At 37.1% G+C, this 23,310-nt stretch overlaps 1 protein-coding gene across 4 annotated transcripts in view; it reads left to right on the plus strand.

The window, feature by feature from the left end:
• The window catches only part of BAZ2B (bromodomain adjacent to zinc finger domain 2B), a 452,863-nt gene that overhangs the window by 162,402 nt on the left and 267,151 nt on the right, over positions 1 to 23,310 (plus strand). Inside the window, exon 1 of one of the 4 annotated variants that reach the window (XM_066279498.1) lies at positions 20,593 to 20,611. The exons of the other annotated variants lie outside the window; for them this stretch is intronic. The gene's annotated coding sequence lies outside the window, so the exon portion shown is untranslated. Of the gene's footprint in view, positions 1 to 20,592; positions 20,612 to 23,310 lie in introns of those variants that run through there. 4 annotated transcript variants of the gene reach the window in all.

Here is a 23,310-nt window from a genome sequence, read left to right on the forward strand (position 1 = left end):
GGCCGATGCTCTACCGCTGAGCCAACCGGCCAGGGCCATATTTTGGAACTTTTAAATCTCGTTATATCCTTATGTACACACTAGTGTCACCATGAGGGTTTCATAATCATGTTAAAATTATGCATTTTGTGGGTTTGGATCTATCGCAATTTCTAGTCTGTCAACCTGGAATTTTAGAAGTGAAGGATCTACAGTCTACATTCCTCACTATACAGATTGGGAACTCTAGACGTAGAGAGGTTCATTAATTAATGGCAAGTGCTGTGGTTTAACCGTAATGGACAATTTTTATGTCATTTGGAGAATTTGGCTGTTGGTTTGTTTAGCGGTAAAGACTCATTAAGTGTTCTCAACCTAATGAATTCCTCAGTCACTTTTATATCCTTAATGCATAGTTCTGTGTTTAGATTATGGAAAGCACTTGGTAAATGCCTGTCGAGTTGAATTTTCTTGTATTTTCCATTTTTATTTTATTCTGTCTTGAATATTTAAAATGTGCTTTCAGCCACATTTTTTTTTAGGTTATATGGTGATCAGACTTTTTCTTTCACAGTGAGTGAGTAGTTTTATAGTAAACAAGAACATAGCTGTTCTTCTGAGTCCAGTACCCTTCTGAAATTCTGTGGTGTATTTATTAATGCAGGTGATAAGTTAAATAGTATTGCATCAAATCATAAATATAGGTTTTTAGAATCTGAACTTAGATGCCATCTAGTTTAAAGCTGTCATATAACAGTGCAGTTTAGAAATGATAAAATGGTAGAAAGGTGTAAATATTTTTTAATGATGTTTTTTAGATTTTATTTATTCATTTTTAGAGAGAGTGGAGAGAGAGAGAAAACCGAGGGTAGGAGCAGGAAGCATCAACTCCCATATGTGCCCTAACCAGGCAAGACCAGGGTTTCAAACCAGCAACCTCAGCATTCTAGGTCGCAGCTTTTTCTACTGCGCCACCACAGGTCAGGCTAAGATATGTTATGTTTTTTGTTAAAAAAAAAATTTTAAGTAATGCTAAAATCTCTTTATCCAGAAATAGTTACTAAATATTTTGGCATAAATTATTTGACTTTTTCTGTACCAATATATTGTACACATAGATATTCTACTATGCATTTTACTTTGTGAACCTGTTTACTACTCAACTGTATGTCATCAATATCCTTCTGTATCATACCATATCAAACTATATCATTAAAAAAATTTTTTTGACAGGGTCAGAGAGAGGGACAGCTAGGGACAGACAGACAGGGAGAGAGATGGGAAGCATCAGTTCTTCATTGTGACACCATAGTTGTTCATTGATTGCTTTCTTATATGTGCCTTGACAGCAGGTGGGGGGGGAGTGGAGGGTTTCCAGCAGAGCAAGTGACCCCTTGCTTAAGCCAGCGACCTTGGGCTTCAAGCCTGCAACCTTTGGGCTCAAGCTAGTGACCATGTTGTCATGTCTATGATCTCATGCTCAAGTCAATGACCCTGTGCTCAAGCTGGTGAGCCCGTGCTCAAGCCTAATGAGCCCACACTCAAGTCTACGACCTTGGGGTTTCAAACCTGGGTCCTCTGCGTCCCAGTCTGATGCTCTATTCACTGTGCCACTGCATGGTCAGGCCAAACTATATAATTTTTAATGGCAGCAGAACATTGTTTTGTGGACATTCTCTAATTTGTTTAACCAACCTCTTATTCCAGGAAATCTTTAAGTTTCTGGTATTTCTAGAATTTCACTTTTATGGGGTATCTCTGTAAGAAGTGTGTGTGTGTGTGTGTGTGTGTGTGTGTGTACCCGTGTGTCCATGCATGCTTGTCTGATTATTTCCTTAGGATTAGTGGATGGATCGAAGAATATGTGCATTGAATTTTATCTATTTTGGAAAATTTCTCTGTAGAAAATTTGTACCAATTTATATTTTCATTAATTGTTTGAGTTTTTACTTTTCCATACTTTTAATCCTTATAGATCTAATTTAAAAATGTATATCTTAAATTTATATTTATTAGTATGTTAGAGGTAAATCATATCAGTTTTCTTTGGTATTTATGTTTTCTTTGGGATTGTGTGCTTATTTATTTTGTTCACTTTTCTTTGGATTGCATGTTTTTAAAAAAAATATTCATAAGAATGAAATTTTTACCACATGGCTACCACTTACCAGATAGGAATATAGTTTTCGCCATTTACATTTTAACTTTGCAAAGTTAACTTTGTATAAATATAACTGCATACATATTACATGTTAAAAATTTTTATTTTATAAGTGGTAAGATCTTTCTTTTTCTCTATGACTTATAGCTTTGATATTAGAATATAGGCTAAGCTAAGCTGCTATGACAAAGAGACCAAAACTGCAGTGGCTTAAGGAAGTTAAAGCTTTATTTCTCTTACAAGTACTAGGCCAGAGGGGAGTGGTGCAGGCATGGCTTTATCGTTCTACCATGTGAATGCCACCTGTGAGCCCAAGGTAGTAGTACTAGTTGTTGCTTTCTCTCAGCCTCAGGAGGGGAGAAAGAAGTAGAAGGTAGGCCTGTTTTCAGAATGTCATCTGAAAGTTGCATAGGTCACTTTGTTTATATCAGGTTATCTAGAATTTAGTCACAAGGCTATATGAGAACATTGGAGAATGAAAGTAACAGCTAATGGTGCAGTGCCCAGCTAAGATTTGGGTTTTCGTGTGCTATTTGGGGAATGGAAGTCTATCACTCAGGTGAAACAGAGAGAATGAATATTGATGGGATAAGGAGTAGTCTCTGACACAGGTGCCATGCCCAGAAGGAGGTCATTCTCTGTGCTGAGCTGATAAAAACATTTCTGCTGATATTTAACATGGTTTCCTTTTAGTCATATTTGGAAATGTACAAATGTGAACTATAGATCCAGTTTAATTTTTCTCATACTCTTAGCCAGTTGCCCCAACACTACTTATTGAATACTTTTTCCAGTAATTTAAAATCTACTTTAAAAATATGTACTAAATAAATTCACAGGATTGTTATTGTTTCATCTTTTTATTTCTTCCTCAATACTTCATTTTTACTTGATAGGTGTATAACTTGATATTTCTTTGGGCAGATCTGTCATCTTTGCTCATTTATTTCAGAATTCTTTTGTTACTATTTTTCAAGTGTACTTGGATCTTTTTGTCAAGTTCAAAAAAATAACCCTTGGGTTTTGATTGGGATTGGATCAAATCCCCATATTTCGATTCATTCCATCAACATAATAAACAATCAAACCTGTAGAGCAGGGGTCCCCAAACTACGGCCCCCGCGGGCCACATGCGGCCCCCTGAGGCCATTTATCCGGCCCCCGCCGCACTTCCAGAAGGGGCACCTCTTTCATTGGTGGTCAGTGAGAGGAGCATAGTTCCCATTGAAATACTGGTCAGTTTGTTGATTTAAATTTACTTGTTCTTTATTTTAAATATTGTATTTGTTCCTGTTTTGTTTTTTTACTTTAAAATAAGATATGTGCAGTGTGCATAGGGATTTGTTCATAGTTTTTTTTTTTACAGTCCGGCTCTCCAACGGTCTGAGGGACAGTGAACTGGCCCTCTGTATAAAAAGTTTGGGGATCCCTGCTGTAGAGAATTTTCATAAGAGTTTATTTGAGCCAAACTGATGACACACCTGAAAGCAAGATCTCAACACTCAAATACCTTGAAGAATTGGTTTTGTAGTTTCCTTCCTACATTTGGAATTAAGAAGGGAAGATCATCTGAAGGTGGGAGGATGCAAGATACAGGATAGGAAACAAGATGATGTGCTCCCTTGAGGGGGCCTCTGAGAGGTCTGAAAAAGAGGATTACTTTGGCGGTTTGAAGATGTGTTAACCTAGATGCACAAGAACAATGAACAGTGCTTGCTAAAGCAAAGATAAAACATTTGCTAAAAAAATTGTATGTCTGGGGCATGGCTACCCACCACAACCTGCGGTTAAGGATTTATGGTCAGATCACCTGTGAGGTTCAGTAGATTTGTCAGATTTATTATAGATCCTCTTTTACATCCACAACTCCCCCTTTTGGTCATAAATTGATCCAAACTTTGCATCAGCCTTTCAGTCAGATAGTGTGGTTGCACAGCACTAGGAAGGCTTATTCCGAGGAAGTCTCAGTATGGATGGCGTATGAATAGAAGGAAGTCGGGTCGTATGGCCTTCATTACGAAAAAACATTCTGGATTTTTTCTATCTTGTAAATTATCATAATCTGAGTTTTTTGTCGTTTGTCTCATTTTTCTGTATTATGCATTTTGTATAACATTTACATAAGCCATAAAAAGAAAATTAAAAGTTATCTTATATATTGATAATTATTAATAGGTGGACTATAAAGAAAAACTCAAAGAAAAAGTGTTACTATTATTATGACTAATATCATTAGCAGACAGGAAAACACAGTTCAGCATCAGTCAGTAGGTATACAGGATTTGCTGAGTCTTGGGATAGCTGTCCACCTCTCATGTTCACGGCTTCTTATCCATGAAGAGTCTTTGGTGTCTGTTGTAGGTGGAGGCAAGTGGCAGAGAGATTGGAGAGTGTCCTTTATTTGATGTCCTTTCTCGGGTGGCAGTCCATGATCTTTAAAGGCTTTGATTCCCAGGAGCTCATTATAAAAGATAGTGGTTACCTATTTGGCATTTACTTAAAGTGACTTTATCAAACCTTGGCAATAGTGTAAGATGTCTTCATTCAGTAATATCAGCTCATAAGTTCTTTAATCTAGTTTAAGTCTATCTTAAAAGCCCTATACTGTGCAAGGAATAAGAGAGAAATGGGATTTGCCAGGAAGCCAAAAGAACCAAGCAGATGTTTCAGGTTTTCCATAAACCCAATTACTTGTTTAATTTGCAACCATTTTTTACCTATACTATATATCTTAGTTTTTCACCACCTATTGTACAATACTTCCTATGTAATCTAACATTAACAAAAAAAAGCCTGATCAGTTTAAAATTTTTCTTTTGTAAGGAGAGAAAAACCAATCTTTTTCAGGCGTTTCAGGGGCCCTTCTGGAACACCATAAAGTTATTTCTAGTAGTTTTAATTATATATATTGAAATTACATATTCCTAACAACCACAATTTCTAAATTTTTTAAAAATTTATTCATTTTAGAGAGTAGAGAGAGAGAGAGAGAAGGTGGGAGGAGCAGGAGGAATCAATTCCCATAAGTGCCTTGACCAGGTAAGCCCAGGGTTTCGAACTGGTGATCTCCGCGTTCCAGGTCGATGCTTTATCCACTGTGCTACCACAGGTCAGGCCAAAACCTCAATTTCTAATAAAAATTAGGGAGTCAAATTTAGTAATACATTTATAACCTCTAGAAACATATTATAGACATCAAATTTACTTATTAACTTGAACTTATTTTGTAAATCCTGGATGAAATATGAATGTTATATGTAATATCAGTAACTCAAAAGACATGTCTGCTTTATTTAAACCAATAAACTTAAAGTACCTTTTATTTGCTAAGGTTTAATCTTAGATCATGAACTTGGAAAGTATTTGAGTTAGGTTTTGTATATCTGAGAATTTTAGAATACCCAGTCTTTAAAAGAGCTTGCCTTCAAATCAGTTCATTTTAATTTCTTAAATTAATTTTAACAATACCACCCAGAGAGAAAATGATCCCACATTTACAGCATACATATATAGACACAGACAGATGCCGAGACTTATTAGGAGAAAAACTCAGTAGTTTATAATAGAAGAGTGTGATGTAAATTTTGTCTTGGCAGTGGGGCTAAGAAGTCACAATTTATATCTGTTATTGAATTATATTTGTTAGTCACCACACGGGCTGAGTCAACAGAAAAACAATCATTTTGACCCGTGAAATGTTAGTGAAAATTGAATTCAATGATGCAAAACAACATTTTAGCATTTATAAAATTATAAACAAACATTACTAGAGGTAATTTCCCACAAGTACTGAATCTTAATCAAAATTACTGACCAAGGTACAGAATACCCTGATGTAACTGACCTCATTATACATATTTATCCGAGTTTCAGAGAAGGAACAGATCTGACATCCTTCACAATTTAAGTGTGTTAAGTTGACAGAGCTTTGAGTTTTATTTAAATTCTTTTATAAGAGCTATATGCTAATACTGTAATTTCTTATATTTTTTTAGTATTGTGAATTAGAATTCCATATATACCTTCTACCTACTTAAGCAAAAATTTAAAATATTTGTATATAATTTCAAACTACAGAAAAGTTTCAAGAATATGGACAGTGTAAGAAACCAATATAGTCTTTATCCTTTTTTTCTAAGCTCACCTGCTTTTTTATGTTTTTATTGTTCTGAAGACTTTAAGATTAATGTCTCCTAAATGCTTCAGCATATATTTCTTCAGAATAAAGGTAGTTATCTTCAGAAAAATTTAAAGCTTTGTAAAACTCTAATCTCCTGTGAATATTTCAGTTTTTATTAGTCGACTGAATATTTTTCCTCTGTTTTTTCTTTCATTCAATATAGAATCCATTCTGGGATCAAGCTTTAGAATTGTCCATTTTTTAAGGTTTTTCTTTAATCTATAACTTCCACAGCTTTCATTATCTTTAACATCAATATCTTAGATGAAATTATCCCTCCTTATTTTATTATTAATTGAATGCTGCTAATTTGGGTTTTTGGGCTTTCCTCTTGGTTAGATTCAGGTTCTGCATTCCAAGACAGACCACAGAGTACTTGCATTGTTCAGTGACTATCTTCATGTTCCATTCATTGTAGTTAACCCACTCAACTTTCTTTCTGCTTTGCCCTCTTACTCACTAGTTGTACTTAGCAAACGTAGGATGTTATTTAAGAGTGTTCTTAAAAGAACATATGGTATTATTGAGATGGATGGTGGTGATGGTTATACAACAGTGTTGAATGTATTTTAATACCACTGAGCTATACACTTAAAATTATTTTAAGCAAGGAAAAAATATAAAATAATATAAGGTAGACGTAAGTTTTATATTTTGGGTGAGCTCAGTAAGGGACTAGTCACCTAGAATATAGTCCTATACAAACAATATATCCTTAAAAAGTACTTACTAGCCTGACCAGGTGGTGACGCAGTGGATAGATAGAGCATTGACCTAGGATGCTGAGGACTCAGGTTCAAAACCCCAAGGTTGCCTGCTTGAGTGCGGGCTCACTAGCTTGAGCAGGGGGTTGTTGGCTTAAGCATGGTATCATAGACATGACCCCATGCCCGAAGGTCACTGGCTTGAAGCCCACTATTGCTGGCTTGAGCAAGGAGTCACTGGCTTTGCTGGAGCCCCCTGGTCAAGGCACATATGAGAAAGCAATCAATGAACAGCAAAGTTGCCACAACTATGAGTTGATACTTCTCATATCTCTCCCTTCCTGTCTTGTCTTTCTTTCATGTGTGCTTGTGCACACTTTAATAAAACTTACTAGTTTTTGATAATTATTTGCATCATTAAATTAATTAGTAAATAATATAGTACATGCCTGACTGGTGATGGTGCAGTGGATAGAGCATCAACCTGGGACATTGAGGTCCCAGGTTTGAAACCCAAAGGTCACCAGCTTGAGTGCCAGAGGTCACTGACTTGAGTGTGGGATCATTGACATGACCCTGTGGTTGCTCACTTGAGCCCAAAGGTTGCTGGCTTGAGCAAAGGGTCAGTGGTTTGGCTGAACACCCCCTCCGCCTCCCCCTTCATCAAGGAACATATGAGAAGCAATTAATAAACAATAAAGTGATGCAACTACAAGTTGATGCTTCTCATTTCTCTCCCTCTCTGTCTTCTTGCAAAAAAAAAAAAAAAAAAAAAAAAATATATATATATATATATATATGTGGAGACAGAGAGAGAGAGAGAGAAAGAAAAAGAGTACAGGAAAAAGTTTTAATATGCATATGATTTGCTTTTCCTATTATGGTATACTATTAACTTTACTTCTCACCTACTACCTTAAACCTTGCAATTTGGAGTTTTTGTCCTCAGCATTCTTACAATGTTTTGATGTGTCCTCTTGTTTCAGGACAAAAATTAGAAAAATAAAAGGTGCCTGACCAGGTGGTGGCACAGTGGATAGAGCATCGGACTGGGACACGGAGGACCCAGGTTCGAGACCCCCGAGGTCGTCAGCTTGAGCACGGACTCATCTGGTTTGAGCAAAGCTCACCAACTTGAGCCCAAGGTCGCTGGTTTGAGCAAGGGGTCACTCAGTCTGCTGTAGCCCCCTGGTCAAGGCACATATGAGAAAACAGTCAATGAACAACTAAGGTGCTGCAATGAAGAATTGATGCTTCTTATCTCTCTCCCTTCCTGCCTGTCTGTCCCTATCTGTCCCTCTCTCTGTCATAAAAAAAGAGAAAATAAAAATAAAAGGTATTTGTTTAATAAATGGTTGTATTTAAAAAGAACGTTTTCTGCTCTTAGTGTTCCTGTCTTATCAAAATGTATATGAAATTTAATAACCTCAAAGTTGATAACTTACCATTTAGCTTGACTTGTAAGATATGTAGAATTTACTTTCCTGTTTTGAATGCTTTCTATTGTTGTACTACCACAATAGAATTCACTACATAGTCTGTAAATATAAGAAATCTAAAATAGATGATTATATTTATAAAAGATGTTTGTCTTCTGTTCCCACTGCTCTCCTGAAACAGTTCCTTTGTGCATCCTGAGTTATGTTCCTTTATAAATCCAGTGACCTATCTCAGTCCTCAGCATCTCATTACCTGTATTAGTAATGACTCTTGACTTTTTGAATCATATTTAGTCTCCGATGTGTGAAATTCCCATAAATGCACACATATGTAAAGCATACTTTTTATTATATTTTAAAGAGCTGTCCTCTACCTTGAAGGGAGTTTTAGATACAAATGGTTTGCTTATTGCCGGAGATATTAAGGGAGTAGGAATAAGAGTCGAGCTGCTGAGGATAGATAAGCCCTGTAAATATATCCAATATATCCTCTCTAAATAATTTACTGGATCCCAAGCTAAAAGACACAGTGGGTTTGTCCCTCAGTGGTTGCTTTGGCTCTATAATTGATTGCAGAGATTTTTGAGACTGTGGCTGTGTGAGGAGCTATTTCATTCATTTAACAAATAATTATTAAACACCTTGTATGGATTAGGCATTGGGAAAAGAGAGATGCACAAAACACATTCCTTGCCCTCAAAGATTAAGGAATGGTTAATACCCATTTGAAAGAATAGCTGATTACTGTAAAGCTTAGACTCCAAATATCAGAGAGATGAAATATAGGTTCTAGTTTTGTTAAGTGTAGAGCCATTACTTAAAAAAAGTATTTTTGTTTTTTAATAAAGTCTGTTTTCAATAAAGTCTGAATTTATCTAATAATTTTGAACTTTAGAAAATGGAAGACTTCAGAGGATTAAAACAGATCGCCTACAAAGAGTTGCAGTTAATAAAATCAAAGCATTTTCCATTGAAATGGTGTTTAGAAGTCATTGCATTTTAATTACTGTATCCTTAAATAGAATATTGTCTATTTAATATAACACAGATAACTTCAAAAGTTGCTACTACAACTAAAATATTCTTTTGTCCTTAAAAAAATTTTTTTTATTGATTGATTTTAGAGAGAGAGAGAGAGAGAGTAACATCGATTTGTTGTTCCACTTATTTATTGCATTCACTGGTTGATTCTCCAATGTGCCCTGACCAGGGATTGAACCACAACCTTGGCCTATGGGACGATATGCTAACCAACTGATCTACTCAGCCAGGCCATAAAATATATTCTTTTGTGTAATTTTGTGTTATGGTTTTGAAGATTTATCTTTGATTATTATTCAGTTCTCTAAATCTTGATTTTCTAAGGCAGAGTAATTCAGGTAGAATGTATATATAGTATATATTATTGAATATAGTAAGAAAGCATCTATCAAATGTCACGTTTAAAATTTTTTATAAATTGCTTTCTTGCTGTCCAGTTACTGTATTTTCACTGGTAATTGTATCACTTTTTTTTTTTTTTTGTATTTTTCTGAAGTTGGAAACGGGGAGGCAGTCAGACAGACTCCCGCATGCGCCCGACCGGGATCCACCCAGCATGCCCACCAGGGGGCGATGCTCTGCCCATCTGGGGCTTTGCTCTGTTGTGACCAGAGCCATTCTAGCGCCTGAGGCAGAGGCCATGGAGCCATCCTCAGCGCCTGGGCCAACTTTGCTCCACTGGAGCCTCGGCTGCGGGAGGGGAAGAGAGAGACAGAGAGGAAGGAGAGGGGGAGGGGTGGAGAAGCAGATGGGCGCTCCTCCTGTGTGCCCTGGCCGGGAATCGAACCCGGGACTCCCGCACGCCAGGCCGACGCTCTACCACTGAGCCAACCAGCCAGGGCCGTATCACTCATTTTAATACACTGAATTTTGTACATTCTCCACAAGCAAGATTTCAAGTCCTTTTCACTTTTTTCAGTCCCCCACCTCCTCCATAGTCCCTTGCAATATTTTTTGAAACTGAAAAGTTTTTAAACATTGGACTATAACATAATCCAATGAAAAAAGCATATCTTGTATCTACCAGCTTGCTTTAATAAATGCTAACATTTGCCTCATATGCATCAACTTTTTAAAAATAACTGAAAATGAGTAATGGAAGTAAAATATTTCTTTGTATAAACTTATAATATGGTTTCAGAGATTTGTCTTTGATTATTATATGATCGTCTAAATCTTAATTTAAACCTGAACCCTTATATATAATCTATCTGATCTCATTTTCTCTCTTTACTGAAGAGGAATTTATGTTGGTCACTTTTATGAAAGTGTTGTGTATTTTTGTATCACACATGTATATGATATGTAGTATTGTTTGGCATATTTTAAAACCTTATATAGCATTATACTGTATGTATCCTTTTTCAACCTACTTTTTTCACTAATATTTCTTTTTCAGATTTATCCATGTTTATGATATGTAGTGTACGTTTTTCACTTTAATTGCTGAATGGTATATCATTGTATGAATACAATACAACTAATTTATATGTTCAATAATGGGTGTATAGGGTGTTTATAATATCTCTCTGTGTCACAGGAGCGTTCTTATCTTCTTATGCATAGCTGTGGGAGTTACTGAAGGGTATGCATCTACAACGGAATTGGCACCTCGAAATAATTAGCATTGAACAGTGTTCTATCTGGTGGTTGTACAAGTAACATTTTACAGGTCATAGGTCTGTGTTGTGACTTGGGACAGTTTTGACCTCATGACTGTTGGCAGACCACACCCATCCGACCTTCTTGGTGTCCCCTCCATTCCACTCAAGTGACCCTCAAATTCCTGCCATCCACACCCCTGTCCTAGGGGCGACTGCCATCCCCCGTAGGTCTGATTTTTCTGGACCATATTGTTATGCAAGGAGTAGATGCAAGTTTCCATTTCTTTTGATCCTGAATTTAATATTATCAGACTTAACATTTTTACCAATCTGACTGGTTATTAAGTGATAGCTGATTGTTATTTTTATTTCTTAATTATCTGTTTGAAATCTTAGTCATCCAAGTTTCTTTTGTGAATTGTCTGTTGATATTCTTGGACAGTCTTTTCAAAATTAGGTTGTATATTTTTTATTCTACATATATACTACACAGTTGTGTGTATTGAAAATGTCCTCTTAGAGTGTCTTGTCTTTTGACTTTGATTAAAGTGTGTATGTTGTATAGAAGTTTAAAAATTGTTAATTTAGTCAAAGTTAGTTTTTCCTCTGTGATTATGCTTTAAAAAAAACTTTCCCGCCTGACCAGGCAGTGGTGCAGCACATAGAGTGTCGGACTGGGACGCAGAGGATCCAAGTTCGAAACCCTGAGGTTGCCAGCTTGAGCACGGGCTCATCTGATTTGACCAAGACTCACCAGCTTGAGCCCAAGGTCGCTGGCTTGAGCAAAGGGTCACTTGCTCTGCTGTGGCCCCCCACCCCCGGGTCAAGGTGCATATGAGAAATCAATGAACAACTAAGGAACTGCAATGAAAGAATTGATGTTTCTCATCTCTCTCCCTTCCTGTCTGTCTGTCCGTCCCTATCTGTCCCTCTCTCTGACTCTCTCTGTCTCTGTCACAAAAAAACCCAAAAAAACCTTTCTCTATTTCATTGTTATAGTGAGTAACCCAAACTTAACAATAATTAAGACAACAATAATTTTATTATATGTAACAGTGTCAAGAATTCAACTGGGCCCTGGCCGGTTGGCTCAGCGGTAGAGCGTCAGCTTGGCGTGCGGGAGTCCTGGGTTCGATTCCCGGCCAGGGCACATAGGAGAAGCGCCCATTTGCTTCTCCACCCCCCCTCCTTCCTCTCTGTCTCTCTCTTCCCCTCCCGCAGCCAAGGCTCCATTGGAGCAAAGATGGCCCGGGCGCTGGGGATGGCTCCTTGGCCTCTGCCCCAGGCGCTAGAGTGGCTCTGGTCGCAGCAGAGCGACGCCCCGGAGGGGCAGAGCATCGCCCCCTGGTGGGCAGAGCGTCGCCCCTGGTGGGCGTGCCAGGTGGATCCCGGTCGGGCGCATGTGGGAGTCTGTCGGACTGTCTCTCCCCGTTTCCAGCTTCAGAAAAATACAAAAAAAAAAAAAAAAGAAAAGAAAAAAGAATTCAACTGGTATAGTAGGGCTTTTACTCTGCTCTGTGTACCATAGATGAAGCAACTGGGGCCTGGGATTGCTGGAAAGCTCTGGGCTCGGATAATCTGGAGATATCTGTGTTCACTCTTGACGTTGACACTGGTTTTTGACTGGGAATTCAGGTTGGTTACTAGCCTGAAATCCTACACACTTGTTCAATGTTAAATAGAAGTGATAACAACAAACATTAAGTTTATTTCTTGACCCTGTTGGGAATGTTTATTTTAAATATTATTTGTGAATATTAATATATTGTCATGGTAAAGTACTTTTATACTGTTCCACTAAGTAGGAAAAGAATTTTAGTCACAAGTTAAATTTTATTGAATAATTTTATTGCATTTTTGAAAAGATATATGTAATTCATTGATAATTGTGACTAACATTAATTAGCTTTTCAGAAACAAACCTGTCTTTGCATTCTCCATATAAAATCTGCTTAATCATGATTTTTTAATAGTTTCTGCTGGATTTGATATACCAGTTTCTTTAGGATTTTGCAACTGAAATTGGTTTGGTTTTGCTTTCAAAATTAAAATTGGTTCATAAAATGTCTTTTTCTCTTTGTATTCTTTTTCAAAATAAATTAATAATTAAGTAATCCAAAAGAAAGCAGAAAAGGGGGACAAAGGAACAAAATCATAAGGCTAATAGAAAACAACTAGCAGGATGATAGATTTAAATTCAGCCATTGCAAGAGTTATATTAAATGTAAATGATTTAAATATGTCAAATTGGATAAAATGTAAGATGTACTATATGCTGTTTAAGAGCAACTCATTTTAAATATAAAGTTATAGGTAGGTTAAAAGTAAAGTGATATAAATGATATACTCTACAAATACTAATTAAAATAAAATTAGATTGATTATATTAATTTCAAAGTAAATGTCAAATCAAGGGATTTTATCTTGCATGAGAGAAATTAATGATAAAGGTTGTTTTCATCAAGAATTATCAAGACATAGCCTGACCAGGAGGTGGTGCAATGGCAACAGCGTTGGATGGGGATGCGACGACTCAAGGTCAAAACCCTGAGTTCACCTGCTTGAGCGTGGTCTCATCTGGCTTGAGCTTGGGCTCACCAGCTTTAGTGCAGGGTCGCTAGCTTGAGCCCAGAAGGTAGCTGCCTTGAAGCCCAAGGTCGCTTGCTTGAGCAAGGGGTCACTCACTGTGCTGTAGCCCCCTGGTCAAGGCACATATGAGAAAGCAATCAGTGAACAACTAAGGAGCTGCAGCAAAGAGCTGCAACGAAGAATTGATGCTTCTCATCTTTCTCCCTTCCTGTCTGTCTGTCCCTAGCTGTCCCTCTCTCTGACTCTCTCTCTGTCAAAAGAAAAAGTATCAAGACATAAGAATCTTTAGAGTGTATGCACTTAAAAATAACAAAATAAATGAACAACTATGTCTCTGTAAATAAGTTGAAATCATATAAAATGGGAATTTCCTGGAAAAATATAAAGTAAAATTGTTTCAAAATTTTTATAAATTTTAGTAAATGAATAATGAATAAATAAAAAGTATCAGTATTAAAATTACCATCCTCTAAAATAAATTAACTTTAAGGAACAGATTATCATATTTTCTATAGAATTTCTCATTTCAAAACTTTCTTCAGTGTTTTTTGATTTCTGTTTTTGAGGAACTGTCTGTCATTATTCCTTATGAGGTAATTTGTTTCTTTTTGTGACACAGACAGAGACAGAGAGAGGGACAGACAGACAGGAAGGGTGAGAGATGAGAAGCATCAATTCTTCGTTGTGGCACCTTAGTTGTTCATTGATTGTTTTCTCTTATGTGCCTTGACGGGGGGGGGGGGGTTTACAGCAGAACGAGTGACCCGTTGCTCAAGCCAGTGACCTTGGGCTTTAAGCTAGCAACCTTTGGGCTCAAACCAGCGACCATGGGGTTATGACTATGATCCCACTTGCCAGTGAGCGACCCGGCGCTCAAGCTAGTGAGCCTGCGCTCAAGCTGGGGACCTCCGGGTTTCAACCTGAGTCCTCACTGTCCGAGTTCAATGCTCTATCCGCTGCACCATCGCCTGGGCAGGCTCAATTTTTTTCTTTGACATCTTTTATGGCTTTCTTTTTATTCTGATGTTCTGAAATTTTATGTTGATTTGTCCAGATGTGAATATATTTTGATTATCCTTCTTGGGACACTAAATAATATACTTTCAATCTGAGAAACTGATTCATTCCTCAATTCTGACACCAGTTAACTCTGCAAATATTGCTTCTTTATTACATCCTTCATTTCTTTCTTCTGACCCTCTTGTTAGTTATATATTGGAGACTCTCAATATCTACTATGTATCTCTTAACTGGGATTTTTTTTTTTTTTTTTTTTTTTTTAAATTAAGTGAGAGGCTGGGAGGCAGAGAGGCAGAGAGACAGACTCCAGCATGTGCCCTAACCGGGATCTACCCAGCCAGCCCACCAGGAGGTGATGCTCTATCCATCTGGGGCTGCTGCTCCTTTGCTCTGAACTGAGCTATTTCAGGGCCTGAGGTATAGGCCATGGAGCCATCTCCTCAGCTCCGGGGCCAAATTGCTCGAACCATTTGAGCCATGGCTGCAGGAGGGGAAGAAAGATAGATAGAGAGAGAGAAGGGGAATGGATGACTGGGGAAGTAGATGGTCACTTCTCCTCTGTGCCCTGACTAGGAATCGAACCTGGGACATCCATACATCTGGCCAACGCTCTACCACTGAGCCAACTCGCCAGGGTCTTAACGGTTTTTTTATACATGTTTATTGACATATGAGTCACATACCATAAAATTTACCGTTTTAAATAAATATATAATTCAGTGTTTTTTAATTTATTCAGAGTTGTGTAATCATCAACACTATGAAATTTTAGAACATTTTCATCACTCCATGAAAAAAATCTCATAAACTAGAATTCACACCCCATTTTTAAATTTATTTATTTATTTATTTTTTAGAGAGAGGAACATTGATCTGTATCTGTATGAGCCTTTACCAGGGATTGAACTGGCAACATCTGAACTTTGGGAGGATGCTCTAATGACCAATAGAGCTATCAGGCCAGGGCTCACTCCCGATTTCTACTCCCCCAAGCCCTAGTAACTAGCAATTTACTTTCTTCTTTTTTTTTTTAATAAATAAATTTTTATTAATTTTAATGGGGTGACATCAATAAATCAGGGTACATATATTCAAAGAAAACATGTCCAGGTTATCTTGTCATTCAATTATGTTGCATACCCATCACCCAAAGTCAGATTGTCCTCCCCCTCCTCCTCCCCCCCTCCTCCTCCCCCCCCCTCCTCCCTCCTCCTTCCTCCTTCTTCTTTGTCCCAGTTTGATGCTCTATCCACCGTACCACCACCTGGTCAGGCAGAGCTCGCTTTATTGATGGTATCCTTTAAAGCATAAAAGTTTTACATTTAGATAAGTTCAGTTTAATTTTTTACTTGACCACTTGTGGTTTGATTTCTTTTGCTTTTTTATATGTATAAGAAATCATTGCTTTTGATGTTTATGTATAAGAAATCAAAGTCAAGAAGATTTGCACCTATATTTTATTCTAAAAGTTTTATAATTTTAGCTTTTATGTTTGGCTTGTTAATCTATTTTTAGTTAATTTTTGTGTAGGTCATGAGGTAGAACTGTTTTCTTTTGCATGTAGTTATCCAGTTGTCCCAGTGCTTTTTGTTGAAAACACATTCTTCCCTCGTTGAATTGGCAGGTACCAATTGGCCATAAAATTGAAGGTTTATTATTTGATTCGCAATTTCTTTGCATTGATATGAATATCTCGCATTAAGCCACTACTTTATACTGCTTTGATTGCTGTAGCTTTGCAGAAAGTTTTGAAAGCAGGAATTGTGAAACTGCAACTTGGTTCTTCTTTTCAAGAAATTTTTGAGGGAGCAATTCTGGGTCCCTTATTACTATTTTTCTTCCAGCAAATTCTACATTCATGTCTTACCAATGTGTGGTCTTATCCTTCCATGATTTTTTTAAAATTTGAAATTGCTTTCTTGCAGATCACTCAAATTATTCTTTGTTCAATTTCAGTATTTTCCTGCCTCCTTCTGTACTCCATCCTTTTTCAGTTTTCTAGTAAGATTCCCTCTCTTCAATTTTCAGTCTTTTATCTGACATTTTTTTCCTCACAATTTTTGTTTTTCACTTTCAGCTAGTTAGTGAGTACCCATCATGTCTTAAGTACTTCATTAATCTCTGGAAAAGAAAATTCTAATTAAACATAATTTTTATTCTCAAGTTTCTTGTGATAATTAATGTAAGAGACAGGTAACTGTGCTAAATTCTTTCTTTCATGTGGGACAATCAGATTTTTGTTCTTGATTTTAATTTTGGTAATACACTTGGTTTTAAGTTTTGGTAAACTTGGAACTAATACTAAGTTTCAAACAGTGTGTAAATTATAATGATTATAGAAGACAAAAGAAGCATTGTCTATATAGAAAAATTGTCTATAAAAGAATAGCAAGAAAGGAAATGCTATTTCCTTGTATCACAAATGCTAAAATGTGATACAAGAATGACTTATACATGGTAATAAATATCTTTTACTTTTTAAAAATTCATTTTATTTACTCATTTACTCTTCTGAAATAAGTGTATTGAGTACATTTTCTTTCAGAAACAACAAAATTTTCAATTCTACAACACCAACTGTGTCTCCAACAATTTAATTCATTTCTGACACTGACTATTCAGTTAGGCATATTCCACAAGATAAGGGCTCTGAACCACAAGAACTGTTTCCACTTTTTTTGATGGCATCTGCAAATGGGGTCTACCCACATTTCTTTTCTGCCTAACAAACTATTAATTAGGGGTTCCCATGATTCTCCTCCCAACCTCAGAACTCAATAGGACTCAATAAAGTGTTATACTTGATATTATAGTTTATTATAAAGGGTACAGATGAACAGTCTGATGAAGAGGCACGTAGGGTAAGGTCCAAAGTGTCCTGACTTCTGGACTTTAGGAAATTTTATCTCCAGAGAGTCAGTGTACACTACCCTGAGGGCATATGGATCTATCTGTTCACTGGGAGGCTTCTTGAATCCTATTGTTTAGGGTTTTTTATGGAGGTTCTATTATGTAGGCATGATTGATTAAATCTTTGACCATTGAGGATTTAACTTAATCTCAATTCCTTCTCTTTCTGTAGGTAGGGGAATGAGGTGGAACTGAAAGTTCTAACTCTCTGAGTAGTTGGCTTTTCTGGTGAGCATCCCCTATTCTGACGTTGTCTACCCACCCTTCCCTGGAGTCACCTCATCAGCATGCAAAGACAATAAAATTAAATTCTAGAACTTTGGGACAGAGGCCCAATATTTATTTTTTTATTATACCAAGGGCATCTATTATATATTGGACATAACCATTGCTTTTATGGAACTTAGAATCTAGTGCAAGGAAACAAATTATTTTTTAAAATCCTAATATGACATGTAATTTAGGAATAGAGACATTCACAGCATTTTATGAGATACTAAGATTATCTCACTTATCCAGGCTGTAAGGAGTGCTGAGACTTAGAATGTACATAGATGCTGGTACACAGTAGGTTTTCAATACACATCTGTTACACTAAGTTGTATGTTTTACCTGTACCTCAGCTTTGCCTGAGGTGCAAAACCAGTAGGTAGAAATAAAGATTCTGATCTTTTGTTTAAAATTTCAGATGACAGAGGCAGAGAGTTGATTTTAGCCAGACAAAAAAAAAAAAGATAGAGAAAGAGTAAGAAGTGTCCTGGGACTGTAAATGACAAGAAAAGGTCATTTAAGGTGGAGTCACTCTCACTTCAGGGTGACATGTGGGGGATTTTCATATTGAGTATAGACATCCCTGACTGACGATTGTTTCGACTTAACGATCTTTTTTTTTTACTTTACAGTGGTGTGAGAGCTATATACATAGTCAGTACAAACTGTACTTCAAATCTTGAATTTTAATTTTTTTCTTCCTGCCCTAATAATATGGAAAATAATACTATCTCTCTCTCTCTCTCTTAAGTGAAAAACTGACAGACAATTGTGGACAGACAGGAAGGGTGAGAGATGAGAAGCATCAACTCATAGTTGTGGCACCTTAGTTGTTCATTGATTGCTTCCTCATATGCGCCTTGACTGAGGGGCTCCAGCCAAGCCAGTGACCCCTTGTTCAAGCCAGTGACCTTGGGCTCAAGCCACAGACCATGGGGTCATGTCTATGATCCCATGCTCAAGCCGATGACGCCACGCTCAAGCTGTCAACCTCAGCGTTTCGCATCCTTGGCCAACGCTCTATCCACTGCACCACTGCCTGGTCAAGGCAACCAGTACTGTCTTTTGATGCTGGGCAGATTTAGGAAACTGCAGCTTCTGGTCAGCCATGGGATCACAGGGATAAACAGAAAAAGATACACAACTTAGTCTAACAGATGTACAGTGTGCCTGTAAAGTCATGGTGCACTTTTGACCTGTCACAGGAAAGCAACAAAAGACAATAGAAATGTGAAATCTGCACCAAATAAAAGGAAAACTCTCCCAGTTTCATACCTATTCAGTGCAGTTCGATGTGGGCTCACGCACAGATTTTTTAGAGTTCCTTAGGTAGCTATCCCGTAGAGCCTCTACAGACTCGTCACTGACTGATGGCCTACCAGAACGCGGTTTCTCCACCAAACTGCCGGTTTCCTTCAACTGCTTATCCCACCGAGTAATGTTATTCTTATGTGGTGGCGCTTCGTTATAAACGTGCGGATATTCACATTGCACTTTGATCACAGATTCGAATTTAGGGAGCCACAGAACACACTGAACTTTCCTCTGCACCGTCCACATCTCGACTGGCATGGCCGTGGGCTGCTCCGCTGTATACACAGTATTACATCATCATCTGTGCATGCGCATGTGCTGCCACATCATCCTACAGAAACTGGGAGGGTTTTCCTTTTATTTGGTGCAGATTTCACATTTCTATCGTCGTTTGTTGCTTTCCTGTGACCCAGGGGCCCCCAAACTATGCCTGCGGGCCACATGTGGCCTCCTGAGACCAATTATCCAGCCCCGCCCCCGCCCCGCCCCCCCCCCCCCCCCGCCGCACTTCCGGAAGGGGCACCTCTTTCATTGGTGGTCAGTGACGCTCCGAAAGCGCGTCATATCACTTGTTATGGCTAGCAGTGACAAATATGGAACCAGACATTGACCATCTCAGCCAAAAGTAGGCCCATAGTTCCCATTGAAATAATGGTCAGTTTGTTGATTTAAATTTACGTGTTCTTTATTTTAAATATTGTATTTGTTCCCGTTTTGTTTTTTTACTTTAAAATAAGATATGTGCAGTGTACATAGGGATTTGTTCATAGTTTTTTTATAGTCCAGCCCTCCAAAGGTCTGAGGGACAGTGAACTGGCCCCCTGTGTAAAAAGTTTGGGGACCCTTGCTGTGACCAGTCAAAAGTGCACCATGACTTTACAGACACACTGTATATTGAAAACACTGTATGTCAGCTATACAGGCGTTATTTTTTTCATGGTAAATGAAACACTTTTTGTACCTTAATGCATTGACCTAGCTTCTTTGGATGAAAATAGACTACAGCAGAAAAAAATTCTCTGCAGTGTATTTATTGCATTTAACAATTTTGCCCAACCATAGGCTAAAGTGTTCTGACACAGTTAAGGTATTCTAGGCTAAGTTATGATATTTGCTTGGTAAAACATATTAAATGCATTTCTGATTTAGGATATCTTCAATTTACAATGGGTTTTTCGAGACATTATCCCTTCATAAGTCAAGTAATATCTTTATTGATCTACTTTTTTATCTCTTGCCCTTTTCTACACAGTAAATTCCTATTAAAAATACTGGAATGATATTGTCTTCCCAAAGTCAGATTGATTTCTAAGTAAAAACCTTTTTTTTGAAATTTTAAACAAGGATCAGAATCTTTGTTTTTCACATACTGTTATTGCAGCTGGGAAGCTGAGGCACAGGTAAGATATACAACTTAGTGTAACAGATGTGTATTGAAAATCTACTGTGTATCAGCAACCACACAAAGCTTATTTTTTACCATGAGACGTTTTCTGTATCTTAATGTATTGATTTAGCTTCTTTTGGTTAAGGTAGACTACAACAAAAAATTTATCTCCCAGAATTAATTGATGAAAATGATGAAATTTTTATTTATATAGACTTTTAATATTATTAACAATAAAGCAATTGAAAAATAAAATCATTTTAAAATTTTGAATCAAAACATTTTATTGAGATATTTAAGTATCTTTTATTATATATTTTTGTTTTTAAAAATCCTAAATCTATCAACTTTTAAATATAGCAAACATATTCACATCTTTTTATACTATTGCTGCTTAATATTAGAAAACTTGCTGAAGTGAATAATTGCTCAAGTACAGCATTAAATTTGTATCTATATTTTTATTGAAACTTCTTTGCCTATTTTGTTTAGGTATATAATAGGAAAAGAAAGAACACAATCTACATATTTTGTAATATGTTGGTTATTTTTTAATACTTTATTTATTGATTTTACAGAGAGGGGACTGATGGGGTAGAGGATTGAGAATTATAGTTGCTTCACTTTAGTATGTGTCTTGACCAGGCAAGCCCAGTGTTTTGAACCGGCAGCCCCAGCATTGCAAGTCCACGCTTTAGTCACTGTGCCACCACAGGCCAGGCTCTTGGTTATTCTTTGGATTACTTGAAACTCATTTTTTCACTCACTTCACAATATTTTTAGAAACTGAAGGAAGCTGTTTTCTTTGAAATAGTCCAGATTTTATGCATATTTATTTCACTAACAGTTTGAGAAAAAGGATCTATTTTCTATTTGTCATTTTTGTTTTGAGAATAATGTTGGGTGGCATTAATATGTAATATTCATTTATCATTGATAATATCACAAATATGTTAAAATTATAAGTGAAGACATAAATTTTTAAGGAAAAATGACATACATTGTTGGTAAAAGCTGCCTGTACATCACTAGGTAGAACAGTTAGGTGCCAAGTTAGGGGGTAGGTCATGGGAACCCTTATACTGTATAATGAAAAAAAAAGTAAATGATATAATAAAATTAAGAAAATTCAGGATTATCTTTATTTCAAATTCCAGCTCTTAAGAATTAAAATCCGAAAATTCAGAAGTGTTTTTTTCACATTTTTACTATGAATTTCAGCAACTGATTGAATTTGATTAACTAGCTGGATGATCAGTATCTTCTATTCCTAGAACTATAAAGAAAAATGTTGCCTGTTCAGACCAGAGTAATCCAGGCACTGGCCTATCATTGGCCACTATTGAAAGAACCAAACTGCCCTTGCCTTTAAAGCTCCAAGTAGGAGAGCTTTTACTTTTTTTTTAAAGCTATTAGTCTGTATGAAGAACTCAGTGAGCATACAAATATTACATGTTTTTAGCCTGACTAGGCGGTGGCGCAGTTGATAGAGCGTCGGACTGGGATGCGGAAGGACCCGGGTTCGAGACCCCGAGGTCGCCAGCTTGAGTGTAGGCTCATCTGGCTTGAGCAAATGGCTCTAGCAGAGGGTTACTCCTTCTGCTGAGGGCCCGCAGTCGGGGCACATATGAGAAAGCAATCAATGAACAACTAAAGTGTTGCAACAAAAAACTGATGATTGATGCTTCTCATCTCTCTCCGTTCCTGTCTGTCTGTCCCTGTCTATCCCTCTCTCTGACTCTCTCTATCTCTGTAAAAAAAATAAAAAAATAAAATAAAATAAACAAATATTACATGTTTTTAGTTTAAGCTGTATTCCATTTTATTTATTTATTTAAGTGAGAGAGACAGAGAGAGGGACAGACAGGCAGAAAGGAGAGATATAAGAAGCATCAGTTTGTTATTGCAGCACCTTAGTTCATTTATTGCTTTCTCATATGTGCCTTGATGGCGGAGGTGGGAGTTGCAGCCTAGCCAGTGACCCCTTGCTCAAGCCAGTGATCTTGGGCTGAAGCCAGTGACCTTGGGCTTCAAGCGAGCGACCATGGGGTCATGTCTATGGTCCGACACTCAAGCCAGCAACCCCGCGCTTAAGCTGGTGAGCTGTGCTTCACCCAGAGGAGCCCACACTCAAGCTGGCTACCTTGGGGTTTTGAACCTGGGTCCTCTGTGTTCCAGGCCTATGCTCTATCTACTTTGCCACTGTCTGGTCAGGCTGTAATCCAATTATTTTGTTAGAGTTTTTTTTTGTATTGTTGCAAGCTGTTTTTAATACTTCTTTTTTCTGATTATTTGACAATGGCCAGTTTTTGATGAATTTTAAAACTATATGTCTCTTCCAGGATTTTCCTTATATATTTATATTTAGGTGCTCCTCTATTGGTGCATATATGTTTACGGGGGTTGTATCTTCTTGTTGAATCAATTTGTATTTAGTATTTTGTCATGACCTTTGTCTTGTTATGGCCTTTGTTTTGAAGTCTGTTTTGTCAGATATAAGTATTGCTACTCCAGCTTTTTTTTTTTATGTTTCCATATACATAGATTATTTTTCTCCATCCCTTCACTTTCAGTCTGTGTATCTTTTGTTCTGAGGTGGGTCTCTTGTAGACAGCATATATATGGGTCATGTTTTGTTTTTTTAGATTTTATTTATTGATTTTACGGAGGGTGGAGGGAAAGAGCAAGAAGTATCAACTCATAGTTGCTTCA

The sequence above is a fragment of the Saccopteryx bilineata genome, chromosome 5 (assembly GCF_036850765.1).
Source record: "Saccopteryx bilineata isolate mSacBil1 chromosome 5, mSacBil1_pri_phased_curated, whole genome shotgun sequence".
In the NCBI taxonomy this organism is placed as follows: domain Eukaryota; kingdom Metazoa; phylum Chordata; class Mammalia; order Chiroptera; family Emballonuridae; genus Saccopteryx; species Saccopteryx bilineata.